General features: G+C 37.3%; 1 long non-coding RNA gene across 2 annotated transcripts in view; it reads right to left on the bottom strand.

Moving 5' to 3' along the window:
* The window catches only part of LOC116999549, a 46,631-nt gene extending 31,184 nt beyond the window's left edge, over positions 1-15,447 (bottom strand). For both annotated transcript variants that reach the window (XR_004418580.1, XR_004418579.1), the window contains exons 1-2: positions 15,376-15,447; positions 13,255-13,332 (exon numbers count right to left, since the gene is read on the bottom strand). This is a non-coding gene — a long non-coding RNA (uncharacterized LOC116999549). The remainder of the gene's footprint in view (positions 1-13,254; positions 13,333-15,375) is intronic.
* Positions 15,448-18,648: the final 3,201 nt, after the last annotated feature.

Genomic DNA, 18,648 nt, shown 5'->3' with positions numbered 1-18,648 from the left:
CCTGAGTCTCCATACAGTTGTGGCCAAAAACTGTGCCCTGATTTCCCCATATTTGCATTGTATAGTAACATTCTCTAAATGTATTATGATTATTGAAGCCATCATAGAAAAGAGTGCCTTGTTATTGCAAACAGCATGTCACCAAACCACAACTGTACACAATACACTAGATTTATAATGCTACTGATTTTATCTATTAGCACCTATAGATTTCGTTGTTCTACAGAAACAAAGTAAAAGAATGCAGTCTATGCAATTTCAAGATTATATCCAAGAAGTGTATTAAAGAAGTATATCCTAAAATTGTTAACACCCCAAGGAACCACCTGGCCCCAGGTGTATCTGTTCTTCTACAAGAAGCATTGTGCACATTCAGGAGTCACTAGGGATACACTGAGGTGATATTGTTTTGGTGGAGAGAACCAAGATTCAAGTTGCCAGTTCTGCTCCATGGCAGCGCTGTTAGTTATGCAGCTTTAGTTCCAACCAGCCATTTCAAACTCTCCCTTGGCTGCAGCTTGAAAAGCACAAGGGAGGACACAGTGAGGCAGAGGATACTCAAAATAAATCTTGGCTGGTGTGGTGGCTGAGGAAAGAGTTACACCACTTTATCACATACCCTTTGTACAATGTTAAATCTAAATTAATTAAATAAATCAGTTGATGAAATCACCCTATAAATGTGACAGCACATCATAATTCACTGCAGCTGCAAGATCAGGGAGCAGATGGAAGACGTTGGATTTTTCTTTGAGCTGAAGTGCCATTTTGTTGGTCCTATTCTATTTCTTTTAAGATTACTACAAGTGCATGTGTACAAAGGGCCTGATTCTGCAGCTGCTTCTTGCACAGTACTTCACTGTCAGGAAACTTTCCACAGAAATACAGCAGCTGCAGAGCTATACCTTTCATATTTTGTTCAGCCATAGGAGGAAAATCCTGGCCTGTGTTACACTGGTGAAAATGAGGACAAAAGTTTGCTTTAAGTTTAATTGTAGTCCATTAAGTAGTGAAATGATCCTCCCTGTTGTCCTCTCATTATGCACTGTACATTAAACAGAGTTCTTTTTACAAGAGTAATTGTTTCCTCTGAAGTTCAAGCTTCAGTACTAACAAGCAATCTGGATTTTTCTCATGACAAGCAGCACCTCGAACAGAAAACAACATGCTTTTGGTTGGCTAGAGTTTTATATTCTTAATTCACCTTTGCACCATGCAAAGGGATCAAGGAGGAAGGGAAAACATGAAATAAAAATATTTTCTCATAGTCAATATGTCCCAAATGAAAATCAAAGTGACTTAGAAATAGCTTTTGGAACAATTTATAGCTGTGAGCAAGTCCCAGAGCAGGCTGACCATCTCAGCCATAGGCCCATACCAGTGGATTCAGTGCCTGGGGAGCTGCCTGCTAATCTGTGTTTTATTCTCTGTGTCACGACACAGTGACATAGGAAAACAGGAGGGTGCTATCCAGCTCTTGGTCTTCATTTTCATCTTCAGGTTATCAGGTTAAAAAGAGACAGTTCAGAGTGATGGACTTGCTTCATCAAAGGAAACAAGCAGGAGTGTCACTCCTTGTCCTGGCAGGGGACAGCAAGGCTGGAGAATCAAATAGAATTCCTTTGCAGTGACTTACAGTGTGACCCAAAAGCATACCAAACACAGTACAAATCTTTCCATACTGCTGGATTTGAGTTTATGTTGTTTTTTTGTTTTAAATTCTCTTTCAAAATTGTATGAAGCTTTCACGAATAGCAAAGGTAATTTCCAAAACATGAACCAGATGTACCATGTTCCAAAAACTGGGAATGATTCCTGTGGAGTACAGGCTAAGACCACTAGAAGACTGAGATTAATCTCCCCTTCTCACTCAAAACTGAAATCCTTTGAAATGAGGATTAACAGGGGTTAATATATTAAACATTTTCAGGAGCATCCACCCAAAGAGTAACTACTAAAGGCAGAGAGAACTCCCCTTGTTTTACTGAGAGCACTGCTTGATGGTGCTGATGAGCATGGATGCAGTTTAAGCTGTAGGGTGAACCGATGGATGTTTCTTTCCCCACCGAGGTGCCTGGGCACAGTGACTAAATGGTGATTCCCACTCTCCCAGCTTGCCATCATAATGTTCAAACAGACAGAAGCCTGCAAAGAGAGGTAATGTATCTATCCTGAGATGAACACTTAGGATCATAGTCAGGCTTAAAATGTAAGGGTTTCCAGAAGCTGGTCTAGTGCAACAGGGCTGGTACAGAACTGAACAGGTTACATCATGTTACTCTACCTTTACATTTACTCATCTATCATACTCTTAAAGTTTATTCTGAAAGTTTTAGGGCTCTGTAGACCATTATGTCACATGGATTACCATTCTGTCTTTCTACTTATATTTGAAAGCTTATTTGAAAGCTCAAACTTATAAAGCCAATCCTTAAACACTTAAAGATCAAGAATGACTTCTAATGAACTGTCATTGCAACTCCAGAACTACAAACCACAGATCCAGAACATTTTCTTTAGTGTCAGTTTTCAGATCTGATTTAGCAGGTAATTACAGCCTCTTTATGTTAGAATCTAAATAGGTTTGGGGGTTTTTTTGTCTTAATCATGGTAATCAACAGCCAGTTTGACAAGACCATAGTACATTGGAGAGAAAATGAAACTGCTTAACAAAAGCACCTTTTTTCATGACCTAGATAAAATATCTTAATGGTTGCTTCTATATGAGAATTCTAAACTTTATGAGTTCAAGAAAAAAAATAAAATTTTCCTTCCCATAATATTTTCTTTTCTTTTTTTTATAGAGAGTTGAGATAAATGCTAATTTTTCTTTGCGGCAATAACCTGAAAAAAATAAGGGGTCGGGATTGCAATAGTAAACACTGACCTGTCAAAATTATGTCCTTTCATTTTTGATAATGGTTACAAAGATTTTGAAATCAAACCTTTGGTTGAAGTATAACAGAGAGAAAGAATGGAAATGCTGTAATCAGAGAATGAACAGAAGCAATTTCTTCCAACAGTTCATTTCAGCCACAAACTGCAAAAGAGAAAGAGCACAAGAATGGAATATAGAAGTGACTAATTTAAGGAAGATGAAAAATTAGGGGCTTTGTTGCTGTTGAGTTAATATTGGGTGCTTGTTTTAGGGGTGGAGAGGGTTTGTTGGTAAATTTTTTTGATGTGGTGGTCTTCTTTGTTTTTTGGTTTTTTTGGTTTTTGTTTTGTTTTGTTTTTATGTTTTGTTTTGTTTGCTTGCTTGCTTGTTTGTTGGAAGTTTTGCTTGCCTTTTTGTGGGTGTGTTTGCTGTCACCTGACCTATTTATGTGCCAAACCATTCCGTATTAGGGTCAGAAGTATAGATAATAAACGAAAAACCAAAATGAAGCATAAATAATGCTTCATAGAATCAATAAAGTTATCATATTCAAGAAAAAAAACAGTCAAAATGGATCTGCTTCCATTAGAGAATAATCCTAACAGTCTAATTTAGGTTTGAGGTCAAGACTAGTCCTCAAAAAGCACCACTGAAAAGAACAGGGAGATTCAGATTCGATTTGATTATATGATCTGAAGTGCTTAATGCTAACACAACTGTCATGCAGCATGTGAGAGCAAGTTTTGCACAGAAAAAGCAAGTCTTTCCCATGTAGATTAATCGCTGAAAAGCAGAAAAGTTGATGGCCAGCTGTGATTGTGGGATCAGAGGAGAGGCTGCTTATTTTTTAGCTTTCTGTCCCTCTCTATAACATAGTAATTCACCCATTGATGATGGAAGATTTCAGAAATTAATAAACTACCTCAAGAACTGAGGGATAAAGTCCCTTTATCACGTTTCAATGATGATTTTATCAAAAGGGAAGTGAGATCTTTGTCTTTAAACCTTCCAGTTGCTTGTGTTGCCGTTATGACACACAGTAATCACAGAGCACTCTGTCTTTCTTTTACAAAAGTACTGAAAAAATAACTGAAGGGTACTGATAAATCCTGTGCATGATTTTAATTCCAGAGCTGTCCTCCTACTCTGGTGTAGAAAAGCTTTATAGTAGGCTTCCTTCATGATTCATAGTATTGATTTTAGGTTTTTAAATATCTAATCCAACAGTTTCAAATTAGGTAAAGAACACTCCACCTGATTTGTGAACTATCTTAATATGATGAATAGTTAGAAATCTCTCTCAGCCCATTCATATAAACTCCAAGCTTTACACAATACAGTATTTCCCCTATCACTACTAGAAAGGCTATCTTATTAACATTACATACATCTACTCATCATTGTGACAGAAAAACACCATGATCATATTTACAGCAAGAGTCACAGCTGTGGGTGTCCCTTACAAAATGAAATTAGTTTTGATTTTGTGTCATGCCAATGTTCATTAATGACATGGACCCTAAGAGGGCAAGATCAGACAGAATGATGAATCATTGCAACAATAAACGAATATCTTAGTCAAGGTCCACACACCTCTCTCTTCTATCTGACATGTATTAAAGGCTGTTGGAATTTGACTCTGTGTCCTTCAGAGAGGAAACTCATGGATTATTGGGATGAAACAACAAATATCTATATATAAAAGTATCAAAAATCTCAATAGGTCCTGTTGACCACCTGAATAAAAGTGCTATGCCAATGGATATGATAACAACAAGACAACCCAAAAAACCCTTCACATGGTCCTGTGCATTGCCATTTCTGTTTGAACTCATGCTAGAAGTAATTCTACTGTCAGAACTCAGCTAGCTCTGAGAAAGTCTTTAGCTGAATTTGTGAAACAAGTTTGAAATGTTTTATTTTGGAAAAATTACTTCAATATATTCTGAGAAGCTTAAAACTGAAAATAACACAGCCTAAGTTATAAAGTATTTGAGACAAGGAGCAGTTTTGCTCTGCATCTGCAGAATGTCTCATATGTTATTGGAAAAGGGATAAATAATAGAAATTAGTATTATCGCTTAACTTCTCAAGCAAAACTGAACATTTTAAAATCCAGGCAAATCTACTTATTTATATGAGGCTAATAACAAAAATGATGTAATTTATGAAGAACATAATTTGCTACATGAACCAGCAATACTGGAAACACTGTGATAGCATTAAAATTAATATTTATAGAAGTACTGAAGTCTATGGGTTAGCGATGTGCACAAATAAGCTTCAGCTTGGCTGCATATGTAAAACAAGTTAGAAGACAAATTTTAAATAAAATTACAAGGAACTTCATTGGCATCTCGTTGATTTTCTATCTAGATTATAATTGCAGTAAATATCTTTATGTTTGGAAGCACGGTTTTTCTCCCTCCATGTGCTAAAGAGTACGAGTACTGCTGGTACACAATGAAGGAAATGTCAAAACTTTCCTCAGCAAATGTCCTTTCTCCTATTTAATACCCTTAATTTAATATATATTAGAAGTTCACTATTTGAATGAATAAGTGTATTTAGAGGCTATTTCATTGACATTTTTCTTCTCTTTTTTAAATAAATTTACCAACTTTATTTAAACAGTAATATTTGCTCTTCAGAGTAAACTTTAGATTCAAGTTGGATTGGTCTAATTCCTGTTGAACTCATTTTAATGTGCTTTGGAGAAGCAATAAAGTGAGATGTTAGGTCATAACTTTCTAGATTTTTCTAGTTAAATAGTTTGCTGCCAAGAATACAGAGTATTTACAGGACTACTACAGTTAAAAAAATTTGCCCTCAGCAGCCAAAAGTAGAGAAACTCATAAGAGATGGTAGGAAAAGCCATATACATTTATGATTTGATTCGCTTTTTAATTCTTACCAAACCAGCAGCACAGCTCATTAGTTTCCTTTTACATTGGCCAACTCTTTAAACCACCAGGTGACGTAGAACTCTAGTTTGTTTCCCATCTCAGAGACAAATGGAAGGTCTTTAACTGTGCTTTGTTCTCAAATCTGTGTAAAAGTTAACAGGTCCTACAGGAACGATCTGCTTACTCTTTAGCAAGAGTCATGGAAAATCTTCCATTTAAAAAATCCTGTGCAATTGCCATTACTGACACTAAACATGTAGTAAAGGTGAAGAGGTTTTTTGCCTTTAGAGAGACATGCTACTAAATAGTAGTTTGTAAAACATTGGTTCACGTTTATTTCATATTTGTAATATAGAAACACTTCTCAAACTGTGTATAGTTAAAAAAAGAAAATTATAGGTAGGGTTCGTCACCTTAATTTTATTCTGAGAAAGAATAAAATTGGTGAGAAAGAATTGCTGAAGGGCTTTGGCAGAAGACTGGTACATAGCACAAAAGATAATCTCCCAAACTTGAAAAGGTTTGCAAACATTACAGCATAGTCAATGCCCAAATTGCATTAACTTCTCTTCCTCCACAGGTAGAGATGGCAATATTCCAGTTTCTGAATAGTTAATGTTCTCTTCATACCTAATAATACAAAAGTTTCATGCAAGAGGTAATTCCTACTGCTCAGTAGGAATGGAAAGACTAAACAAGAGAGTAGCTGTGGTGAAAGGTGCTGTCCCAGCCTAGCCACCTTATTTCACATATTATTTTGGCAAATGAGACAGAAAAATCCATTCACAGAATGAGAAACAGGTACGGTGCAGATTCCAGCAAACCTTTCACAGCCACTAGGAAACCTCTATCAGGAATTACAGAACTGGTGCAGTAATAACCCTCCAAAAAGAGGGAAAAATGACAAAAGAGAAATATATGATAGCCCATGGATGGTTTCACATGCATGCTAATCAGAAATAATTCCACTGAAGCCAAGAGATACTTCCAAGCTATGTAAGAAAGCAAGTGGGAAGAGATTACACTTCTCCAAAGCATGCAGTTACACATTTATCTTGGTCACACTGCATGTTAAATAGGTCTCAGCACTCTTACTTGTCCTGCCAGGTCTTTGGGTCTACCATCCAGAAATATAATGCAAAATGCTTCTTAGTGCTGGCCTCTGAAAAACATTTATATAAATAACTACGTATGTATGTGTGCTCACATAAAGCTCTGTGATATGAAAGAGAAACTGGTCTACTAAAATTATTCTAAAAGGAAATCATACAATCATTACCAGTAGAAAATAATTTTAAAAACCAAAACAACCACCCCCCCCCCAAAAAAAAACCAATCAATCCCTCCAAACAACAACAAACAAGGCCCCCCCCCTCAAAACAGTCTTCAGAAAAAAGAAACAAAGACTGTTTTCTACTGAGCAATGGTTAAGGGCACTTTTTTTTAAAAGATAATCTAAAAATACATGGCTAGCTTCTTTTGACAGCCTACATTTCCAGTTCCACACATTATGTGGGCTTGTGGATCAATGACTCAGAAATTTCCTTGTTCACTCCAGTCAATTGTGCCCTGTGGCCTTGTTATGCTATGGCTGGGCAGGCACCCAATTCCCAGCTTGCCACCTCCCTGACAGATGTTATTTCCAGGGATGTTGATAGCTTTTAAAGAAAATGTCAAATTAAAAGCACTCGCTAGTGGTCATCCAAGAGAAGTTTGAAGGAAACAGAAACTGAAGTGATCTAGCAGTCACCCCACAACCAGTAAAGCCCACGGGAGCAGGGAGAAGCTTTCCTGGCAGCCAGGGTGGGTGACAGACATCCTAGAGATCCCTACAGGGTGCACCTCAGCAGCAGCTCTTCAGAGCCAAGGATCACTCCCCAGTCCAAGGACTATTTTAAAAGGAAAAGTCCTCCAGGCAAAATTACAGCTTCCTTCTTGCTCCAGATAGCTGTGCCAAGGCAGGAAGCCTTCAGCCTTGGAACACATGAGGTTCTCAGGTAAAAGATGAGTACTTATGACATGTATGACAGAATCTTGGGAGGTTGAGCCATTCATGGGTACTTCAGAACATTATAACACAACTTCAACTTAAACTCTACACAAGGGACAAAGAGATTTGGGATTTTTATTCCCTATTGTTAAGTTCACCAAGAATTAGACTTTGACTTTAAAGTAACCAAGACTGTTATGTCAAATTACTGGTATTCAACTGATTTTTCAAAATTGATACATCAATTAATTGGGAGTCCTTTCACTAAATTACCTGAGAGGCATTGTCATCTTCCTCATAAACCATCTCGAGTTCAGGAGGAAAAGCTTTTTAAAAGTTTGTCTTCTCTCCGACACCAGAGAAAGAAGGAAAGTCAGTTTTTCAGCAACGAGGTAGAGCAGAATCTCTAGCATGGCACTGAAAGCATACAGTCAATAGTGGATCATGTACTGAGGAGGAGACACACGTTGTAATTTTAAATCCAAGATGAGAAGCCCATACTCTGATACCTTTCTGATACCACTGTAAACTTCACTGTTTTAAGCAAATTCATCAAGCTGTTGTTGGCAAGTCACTTCAAACACAGTATAAAAATGCAGCAGAGAAGACCTGAATGGTGGCAGCAGAGACAATTCAACTGCTGGTTTTGGAGACACAACCAGAGTTACAGACTTTCCACAACTTCCTTCAGATCCTGTCCAGCTCTTTATAAAGGCACACCATATGTGCCAGTTCTTTTTTTTTTTTTCCTGCTGAGGTGGCTCCTACGTTTGCCAGCTTGCATAGATGCAGTGAAATTGATTTTAGTTTCATGCTTAATGGCTGTGATGCAAGTGGCACCTGCACACTGAGGAGCAGAGCTCCCCCAGCACTGACCTTTGGCCACAGCACTCACAGCTCTAAATGGATCTTGGCAACCTTCTATTTTGTGGAACGGATTATTACATGATTACTATGGAAATACAGGACACCAGAAGAATATTAGCAAAATAAAATATAAGCCAATAAATACAGCAGTTGCTTGTTGAAATATAATTTCCAGTCAGGGAAATATATGGCAGTGCAAGCAAAACAAAACCTAGGCAGTTTCTATCCCCTTTTAAATATTTAGTCTTTGAATCTTCTGGAAAGTTACATTAGTGCTTTTGGATTTAGGATTTTTGGTACTTTTTGTTCCCCTAGAATATTGCCAGTTCTCTTCCCGCTCTGCACCACTCCAGGCTCAAAGCTCTTATTTCTCCCTGACAAACTACTAGCTAAAATCAAACAATCAGTGTTGATTAAGTTTATAAAAATGGAGTTCTTCATCTTCTAATCAATATTTTTGTTGAATTGCAACACTATAAATTTTCTTGGTCATTTACTTTAGCCCCCTTCCCATAAGAAGTAACCCTTCTCAACTAGTAGTTAGGGATGTAACCTATTCATACATTAAAATGATCTACTACCCAAGTCCCCAGGGTGCTGTTTTCTGTAATAGATGTTTAAGTACCATACCTTATATGCACACACGCACACAAGTATGGATAGATAAATCACTGGTACCTTTTTTCCCATAGAAACTGCACAGACCCCTTAATTTCTCCCAAAATACTGACCTTTAATTAACCCAAGCCACAAATAAACTTGTAAATCTGTATTTAAATTGCTTCTGAAATAAAGATACACCTAAAATCACCTCAGCTGGATGGGAAAAATTGCAGAAGTAAAGGAATGGGAAAATTGTCATGTACTGAACATCCTTTCTCTGATTAATATTAATTGTTGTCTCTACTCTTTGCTAGCAATTTTTTCTGTTTACAATACAAAATCAATTTTTATAAAACTTCACCTTGCCATGATTTTATTCAGCTGTGATATGAATGGGAACACTGCAGAAGTCACAGTGTGACTATTTTCCCAGAAAGATGCATCACATGAAGTACTAAAATTTTAATTACTCTCCCTACTCCTCCCTTCACCATGCAAATGAACTCCAGTCCATACTCCATATCACCAGCCTTCCTTACAAATCAGGATTTCAGCTGTGCTCACAGGAGCATGTCTGTGCACTGTGAAGTGCAAGACAGCTAATGACAGATCCAGTCTTGAATACTGTGACAAGTACATCAACAGGCCACCAGTTTTAGCACATGGCTAACTGGACAAAGATTTATTCACCATATGTCTTTTGTCCCATGCCAAACCTATACTTCAAAGGTGCTTATATTGCTGTCTTCATTGCCACATCTGCCCAATGCCATGACCTCTTTTTAAGTACATCAGGCAGGAAAAGTTACATTAACTCTTCTTCTGAACGTGCTTTAAGATTTGTATATTAACAATTAAACTTTTTAAAAATCCAGTATTTATCTTGCGCAGCTATAATACTCACCAAAAAAAATGTTCTCTGTGACCACATACTGGTTTTTGTGTTGACTCCATTTGATTCAGTCACCTGGACAAGATGTACTAAGGAACCCCCTAAGGGAGAGCCAAGAGTCAGAGGGATCAGCTATTGCAGAAAACACCACTGACTACCAGTGGAAAAACACTTTTTTTGACCTACAAGTGACGTGCTGCTCTCCTAGGCTTTCACTACAGAGAAGACTCTGTTTTTACACTTGTCAGAAGCCTCATGGTTTTCCTCTATCACAGAAGTCACCTCACATGCCATCAGCACAGTAAAGGGAGAAATGAGAGGGAAGGAGTCCACATGTATGCAACAACTGAAATCAGGACTAAAAGGCTAAGGTTTGAGTACTCTGGCACTCATTATATCTTTAAGTATTCAGAATATACTCTCTCCATCCTCAGAGAGCCCTCTTCCCCTCCCCTCCCCCAATATTTTGGAAGGATTTTTATGTCTTTTGATCAGTTTAGGTATATACAATATATCAGCAACAGCTCTGTTAAAATGTACTGGACAGTATAAGGAATATGTTGGGAATATGCAGAATTGGTGTTTAAACAGCTTAGACAAAATCATGAATCAACTTTCACAGGGAAAGTGTTTCACTTAGCACTCTTGATTATTCTGGTTTTAGAGTATTGAGTGTTAAGATTAATTCACACACAACCAACTATAATTTTCTAAATTGCAGAGTACAATCACATGAGAACGTGTCATATTTCATGTCTATGGATGAAGAAAGTACTCTAAAATATATACAACACTAAAATTCTCATCACAGGACTCAATCCTTAACAAACACCTGTAACCACTGTGATAACAGAGAAACTGTAGGCACTGAAGAAGTATTATTTCAATGAATGCTTTATACCACGTAGGAAAGCATTCTTAAGAACTTTATAAATGCCTTAAAACAGTCTAAAAAAAAAAAAAAAAAAGGCTGTGGGAGGCACAGGAACAGGTGCCTTCAAATAGATTTCCATACATTTTCTTCCTTGAAACCTGCCTAATTTAGGTTGTGGGTATGTTAGACTGCACATTAGCCTAAGAAGAAAGAGAATGGAGAAACTTTGTGAACAAGGAATTGAATGTTCATTGAAACATTTACAGGTTCTGCATATTTCAGTTCTAAAACTACTTTCTCCTTTGCACTACACGCATACTGACCACACATATGACTGGCACAGAAGGAAGCATAATATTGTTACTTGCACTCCAGCTCCCGTTAGGGTAATGGTCACTTTGGTTTTATATTTTTAAGTTCCCTTATGATAGGGTATTACTGAAAACTACATCTGCCTTCAGAAACATTTGAGGGAATATGAAATTTAAAACTGACAAAATAGCCTGTCAAAGTGACAGAAGAAGAAACTGCATATTTAAGAAATGGCATGCACAAGTGTCAGCAGGGAACCATAGCCAAGGAAAGTTAGATCGTTCAATAAATTTGCTGCTACAAGGAATGTTTGGATGGCCAGCTACAATACATAAGAGTTAAGGATTAGAATTATATTTAAATTCAAAACACGGCCTTAGAGTTACATCAATTAAACTACAACGGAATTATTTGGAAAGATGTAGTACTGACTGTGCCCTTGCTGGCTTCACTGTTCAGATTGACTTCCATACACTGGCAACAGGATTAGGCTTCTCCCAGTAATCTCTTTATTGCCCACCAGAGAAAGGCTGCTGATTTACATATAAAAAAACTCACACACATAAACAAGTGTGCAAACACCCATCCACACACACTTGTTTATGAAAAACATAGTGAAGGTAAGACTTCCCTTGCTGCCATAAACTAGCAGTAAGATATTGAATACTTCCAAAACCACACAGATATTGAATGCTTCCAAGGCATGAATGCTTGAACTGGAACCACATTATCATCCTGGAAAGTACATCTTATGGAAGCTGCTATTGCATGATTAACTAGTGTCTAAATCCCTGCAGGAAAGCAAAACAATTATTCTCAACCATAGCACAGTTACTGTATTTGTATTAATGGGAAGGAAGAAGAGGACAATCTGCAGAGCCTTCTAATGGGAAGCCACAATAAAAAAAATACCCCAACAAATTAAGTAAGTGCATTTTTGTTGCTCTCTCAAAAGCTGTAAAATTCCTGGTCTAGACACTGCAAGACACGAAAGCAAGACTAACTCTCCTTTTTCTTTTAGCACTGCTTTCTCAATGCAGAAATACAAAATCAAGGAAAGTCAGTCACTGAGGCACACACAGCTGGGTAGCTGAAGGAGCAGAGCAGATACTTGCAGGATGAAAAGAAACTACCAAGGAATGGTATTTGTACTGCTTGTATCCATGTCCATGAATGGTTAGTTTACAAGCCAAAAGGAGCCAGTGAAAACCATAGCCCAGAGCACTGGTCCCCAGTCTCTCTGGGTTGTGACTGGAAAATTCAATGGCAGCTTCAGAGCTATTTAAAGCATACAGTCCATACAAATAAAAGACAAATAGCATTTCAGCATAGCAGGTGGTCCACTACCAACCCTGCCATATAGTTGTTTCAACACAGTTGCTTATTGCTTATTTGTAAAGAAATGCCTCATTAATAAAGAGAGAATGAAAATAATGGATAAAGATATGCATATAAATTCAGCCCACATGAAGCCAGGTTGCTACAATTTAAAACCACATTTGATGTAATTTAATTAGAAATATTGATTAAAATGAAGCCAGCTCAATGGAAGGATGATGATAATAGGCTAATAATAACAATTGATTTGGTTTGATAAATGAACCAAAAAGCGAGCTGAAGGTACTTAGATTTTGACCTATTTAAGACCTGCATTCCCTTCTCTTCTTTGCTTTATTGAATTTCTGAGATTTGTTCAAAATATTATTAGAATGATACATCTGAAAAACACATAATTAACAGAAAGATTTGACAACTGCCGCTTCTGATGGCCCATTTTGAAATGCAGAGTTGTTGGGTCCCCCCCTCACTCCACTCCAGCTTTACTGAATTACGTGTAGTGTGTGAGCAGCAGCAATAGTAATTAAAAATAATGAGGCCTGCTAGGTCTCCTAATTCTATTATCTTTATAGCATCAGGCTTCGAGCAACTCACCAGCAAAACTGCCCAGATGAGAAATCTCTTCTGAAGGTTCAGTGGTTGTTTACAATGCAACAGGATAACCTTTTCAGCCTGGAAATAAATAAATAAAATGAGAAGTCTAAAGCAGACATTAGTGGACATGATTCAAGAAAAAGTAAGGGTTAACTAATTGATACTTGACATAAAAGTATGCTTTTTTTTTTCTTCACACAAGAAAGCCTGAGGTAACTGAATAAAGTGCTGTAAGATTCATGTTATTTTCTCATTTCTTCGCAGAAACCCTTATTTCTTCATGGAATAAAATGAAGAGCAGAATGTTGCATATGCTGAATTTCTGTGCCCTACTAATTCTGTGTAAAACCCACAAAATCCACCTTCAGCTTCAGTGGAACTGACAACATTATTCTAACTCGGGGGTGCTAAAAAGTGGAACTTAAACATAGCTCTAAACTAGGACTGTAACACAGTAGGTCCTTTGTCTCTCCAAAACTATTAAACACAGAATTCTATTTTATTGCTGTTACACTCGATACTGTCTCTGAGCTGTAGGAGATGTTTTTTGCAGCTCACTAACACCTAATTCCTTACACGACAAATGAGGCAGCAGAATTTTGGTTCCTAGGTTTAACATTTGCAAAACAACTTTCAGAAGATGATTAAATATTGTGCAATCTTCCTGTTTCTGCAGGCAATCAAAATCAGTAGCCTCCCCGAAAAGTGGGAATAGGTGCCCTTCCACTCCAGAGCCTCATTCAACAGCTCGTTTGTGTTCACTCCATCACCAGCTCTCAAGTAACATCTTCCTCCACTGAGACTGGGGCACACTGACAGTGTTAGAGATTAAATACTCACTTGTGTGTGCACACAGGGGGCTGGGGGGAAGAACTTAAAGTATCAATATTTTTTGTATCCTGTATCACTTGACCTCACTACAAGCACCCTCAAATCTCCTTTGAATCACAAAGGTGACCGATGTCACTAAGACACTAACAAAGGAGCTATTTAAGTTGCTGATCCCAGTGAGTCACAGTTTAAGGCCATGGAAACCACTCGTTATTTCCCTACATGTTTCCCAAAAACTTGATTCTGTTACAGCAGAGTTCAGAAGGTAATCCAAACTGGCAGGCACTGTTGTAGCAGATATTACTTGCAGATTTAGAGTGAGTAATAAAGTTAAAAACATTGAAGAAGCAGAACCTGTATTTTGCATAGAAATCTAAGTAGTATAATTTTTTAAAACTTGTTTCAAATAGTATTGAGACTAGAAATACAAAAAGATAATTTCTCTCACATATATATTAATGTTTTGCAACATTATATAAAATATTGTCATTGATACTAGGTACCTTTTATTTTTGCAATTTAAATGGCAAAATCAAATCCCCAAAATGTACTATAAAACAGATGTTTGGAGCTCTTTCTAATTTTGTGACACTGCTCTCATTTATTTGGAATATTTCAACCAGCTTCAGATCTTTCCGCATATAACTCTAACACTATTTTAGGACTTGGGTTTTTTAAAAGATCTATTTCTTAACAAGAGGGAGTTTGTAAATTTACTCTTTTATACTGTATTTTTTTCTTCTAAGTTTTAAGATAATAACAGAGCATATGTAACAATTCTGAAAATCATGCTCTTCCTTCAACAGCCAAAAATACAGAGAACTTATTTTTCAGGGGCATACTTGTATTGCTGGATCAAGAAGATATGCAGATAAATTGAGTATGAGGTTAATTAAGGGATTAGCAATAATTAAATGACTGCAACCCTATCCATTTCAATACAATAAAAAAGGTAAAAGAAACCAAAAATAAAATCAAGATGTAAAGCTTTGTATGAGGAATAATTAAAAAAAAAAAAACCACACACTTTACTGTTCAATATATTACTTTTCCCACATTTCTCTTTTTTTGCATTTCAAATACAACAACAGTAAAAGAAATATCCAAATAATAATGCAAATCATATTTAGTTCAAGAAACGATGGCCTTTGCATTACTTGTTTTCTCCATGATTTGCTACTATTGTTTCAATGTGTATACCTTATAATTCCAGTCATACTATAAAATCAGCAGATTCTATACCCCATGTGCAGTATATGTATAAGCTCTTCAGAAAATATGCCTATTTACCTCAGTTGTGTTGCCTTCCACATGTGGACTCCTCATGAAAAGGTAACAGCAACAGCAAAGGTCAGAGACTGACAAAAGAAATTGAGAAACCTCTCTTACATATTTCTATTAAACAGATAAGCAAAATTGCGAAATTCAGCACAAATGGAAGCAAGAAGGAGTACTGACTATCTGAGGTTGGTAATTAATCCTCTGGGATCTGTGCATCCCTTACTAGAAACAGCTGGAGTTGAAGGGGACCTGCAGGAGATGTTCTCAAATAACTTTGGCATCCAGCAAAGACAGTATCATGAGACTTCCAAGCACCCAGACTCTTGACCCCCTTCTTTAAGAAGTGCAAAACCATGTTTTCCTGGGGCCTCGACAGAAATCCACCAACCCTTCAATCTTATATCCCCAGTTATCAAATGTGGATGTTATTTTAGGACATATTCACACAAAAACCTTCACATGGCTCTCCACACATCTTTATATAAACGTGGACTTAGTTTCCATCTGTTGAGGAAAAAACCAGGCTGGCCTTGGTTGTCACATGCAAAAGAGCAAAGACAGCTCAGAACTATCTGTTTCAAATATCTTAACAGAGTTGAGTCAATTCAAACCCAGAATTAATAACTAAAGAATAAAGATCAAAGCATTGGACGTGTAAGCAGAATCCTCAATGGTTTTAGTGGCAGTTTTGAAGAGAGTCTAAGTTGAGGCTTGCTATTCATTTGGCTTAGCAGTGGTTGTTGTTTACCATCTCATTTTTTCATCCTCAATACCCTCTTCCAGATGTCTCATATATCACACTCATAATTGCTGTGGATTGGAGAACACCATTCTGTGGCCTGAGTGGAAATGGAAAGCTTAGGAGGAAAGTCACAGATAATTACACTGGTTAGCATTAGTCAGAGTCTAGGGTAGTGCTGGCAGAGAAATGCAAGGAAATATGAAATTGTTTTTCAGCTGAATGCTGGAGAGTTCTGCATGGAATCACAGGGAAGACACTCAGGGAAAAATGTATTAAAAAACAATCAGTATGTTCCGAAGAGAGGCAGCCCATCCCTGCTTCCTTTCTGGGACTCACAACAGAGCACTGGAACTCATAAAGGAAAAATTCAGTAACTTCAGATATAACCACTGAATAAACACATAAACAACCTCAGTGGAATTTAAAAATTAAAAAAAAAGTAGTATAAAAAAAGCAGAGGGGAAGCAATATCCCCATCTGAATATGTGGATTTAAGCATCAGAAGAAATCAAATCTCTGGCGCAAGGAAAGAGCATGAAGGAAATGTATGACTCCAGTGAAACAGATCATATGGATATATGATATATCCCCTCTCATTGGGAACTTTCATAGCAATCACCTGCATAATTTTTATTTTTAATTAAATGCACATTATCACAAATATAATGAAAGGCTTTTGTGAGACAGAAGCAAAATGACAGAGTACTCAACATGGTTAGTATTTAAGGGAGGTGTAAAATTAATCATTAGGAAGCTGATTATAAAGTTGCCTTAATCAAACACCATTATAAGTTGCCACACAGAATGTGGCCTTACCATCTGTTCCCAGTTCTTTGCTCCTACCTTGGGCTGACACTAATGACCACACCACCATAACATGGCTGGATCAGGAGCCTGATTCAACCATGAGCTGGCCAAGTAAGCAGGAAGCTCCCTTGTTCCATGTTCAGGCCATGATCACCCAGACACTTAGCCAGAGTGCAGGAGGAACAGGGAGAGCAGCTGGCAGTGACAGAGACTCTGGATGGAGTGTGGGACTGTCTCTTGCAACACCACTACAGCGCTACACCAAATGGAGCTGGCTGTATAACCTCAGCCTGGGCACCCAGGTACAACCTGGGTCCTCCCCAAGGTACAACCAGACAAACAGCACTGTGAAACAGGTCCTGACAAGCAGGACATGCTGCAACATACATGCATCAATTGTACATCCTAAAGCACTTCTCAAACCCACAGGGATGACTACCTCTGTCTCTATTAGCTCAAAAGGCAAAACCAGTCTTTTCAAATTTGTGATAGAATTAGAGACAGAGGAAATGGTTAGGCATTTCTCAATTATGCCTTGATAGAAGTTCATTCCCTCCACACACTATCTACTTACTTTCCAGATGGAAATAGATTAAATTAATTGGGTTAAGCATGTTTTGCTAATGGTTCTACAGAAAGGGTATCCACAGACCTACAGTGAGCAGGTACAACAGCAAATGGCAAAATACGTTGGCAAAGAACTACAGAAAGATCCATTTGTATAGATACTGATTACTTACAGCCCTTTCATGTAAAGAACAGAAAGAGAATATTTTCCCAAATGGTGACAGCTTCTCATAATCTCCTGTCTTACACTATAGCCAAACTTTTTCTACTATTATCAGCCTCACAAAGTCACAATTGGTCTCTTTGATATGGAGAGTCTCAGCTTTGCAAACACACTGCTATTATAATTGTTTTCCGGCTCTTATTAGTGAAAATTTTAATTTGCTGAGATTACATATGCCAGAAATGGTAATTCTTGCAAAAGTAGTTGTATAGATATTGCCCAAATCCTATAATGATAGGCAGCTCAGAAATATATACAGTTATGGGAGTCATACTGAAGACAAAGATTAAAAAAGCCAGATTCTAGCTTAGTCTCCCGCATTGCCCAAAAGTACTTAGCAAGGATCCTTTCAAGTGGGTCATCAGGAGGCATTTATAAAGAGGAAAATAAATCAAAATATCATTGACAAGTGTTTCCTATTGGCTCTAAGACTAGAGGCAGGATTTCTCTGAACATGTGCCTAAAATGTTTTCTTTTAATGCTGAGGAGATTGGCTTCTTTACATCTGATGGGAGTATCTGCATGCCTCAGAGTTTGATGTCTGTTTAACAGAATTAAAGTTTATTTGTTTAATCTAAATGACTACCTTGTTGAAATAGCTCTGCCACTGAGAAAAACAGATGCTGGAGCTGGCCTTTCTAAATGCAAAGCAAAGTTTACCATGAAATATAATAATGACTATTTTGTCCTGTTTTTGTGTCCTGGTGTCCTAAATCTATACTATTTTCAAAATAAAAGTAGTATCACAAATGTATTTGCTATACTACTTGATAAAATTTACCTGCTGTATCTCAAACTAAACTCTTTAATCTGTCTTCAGCATAAACACGGAAATCATAAAAACCTCTACTCATGTCCTTTGCCTCAGCTCACCTTTGAAATTGTACAGAATCTTACAAGATTCCATGTCTGAACAAGTAGACCAAACACTGCTATTAATGTA

Source organism: Catharus ustulatus, chromosome 8 (genome assembly GCF_009819885.2).
Source record: "Catharus ustulatus isolate bCatUst1 chromosome 8, bCatUst1.pri.v2, whole genome shotgun sequence".
Classification (NCBI taxonomy): domain Eukaryota; kingdom Metazoa; phylum Chordata; class Aves; order Passeriformes; family Turdidae; genus Catharus; species Catharus ustulatus.
The sequence above is the reverse complement of the archived record's forward strand: the minus strand, read 5'-3'. Positions and strand labels throughout refer to the sequence as shown.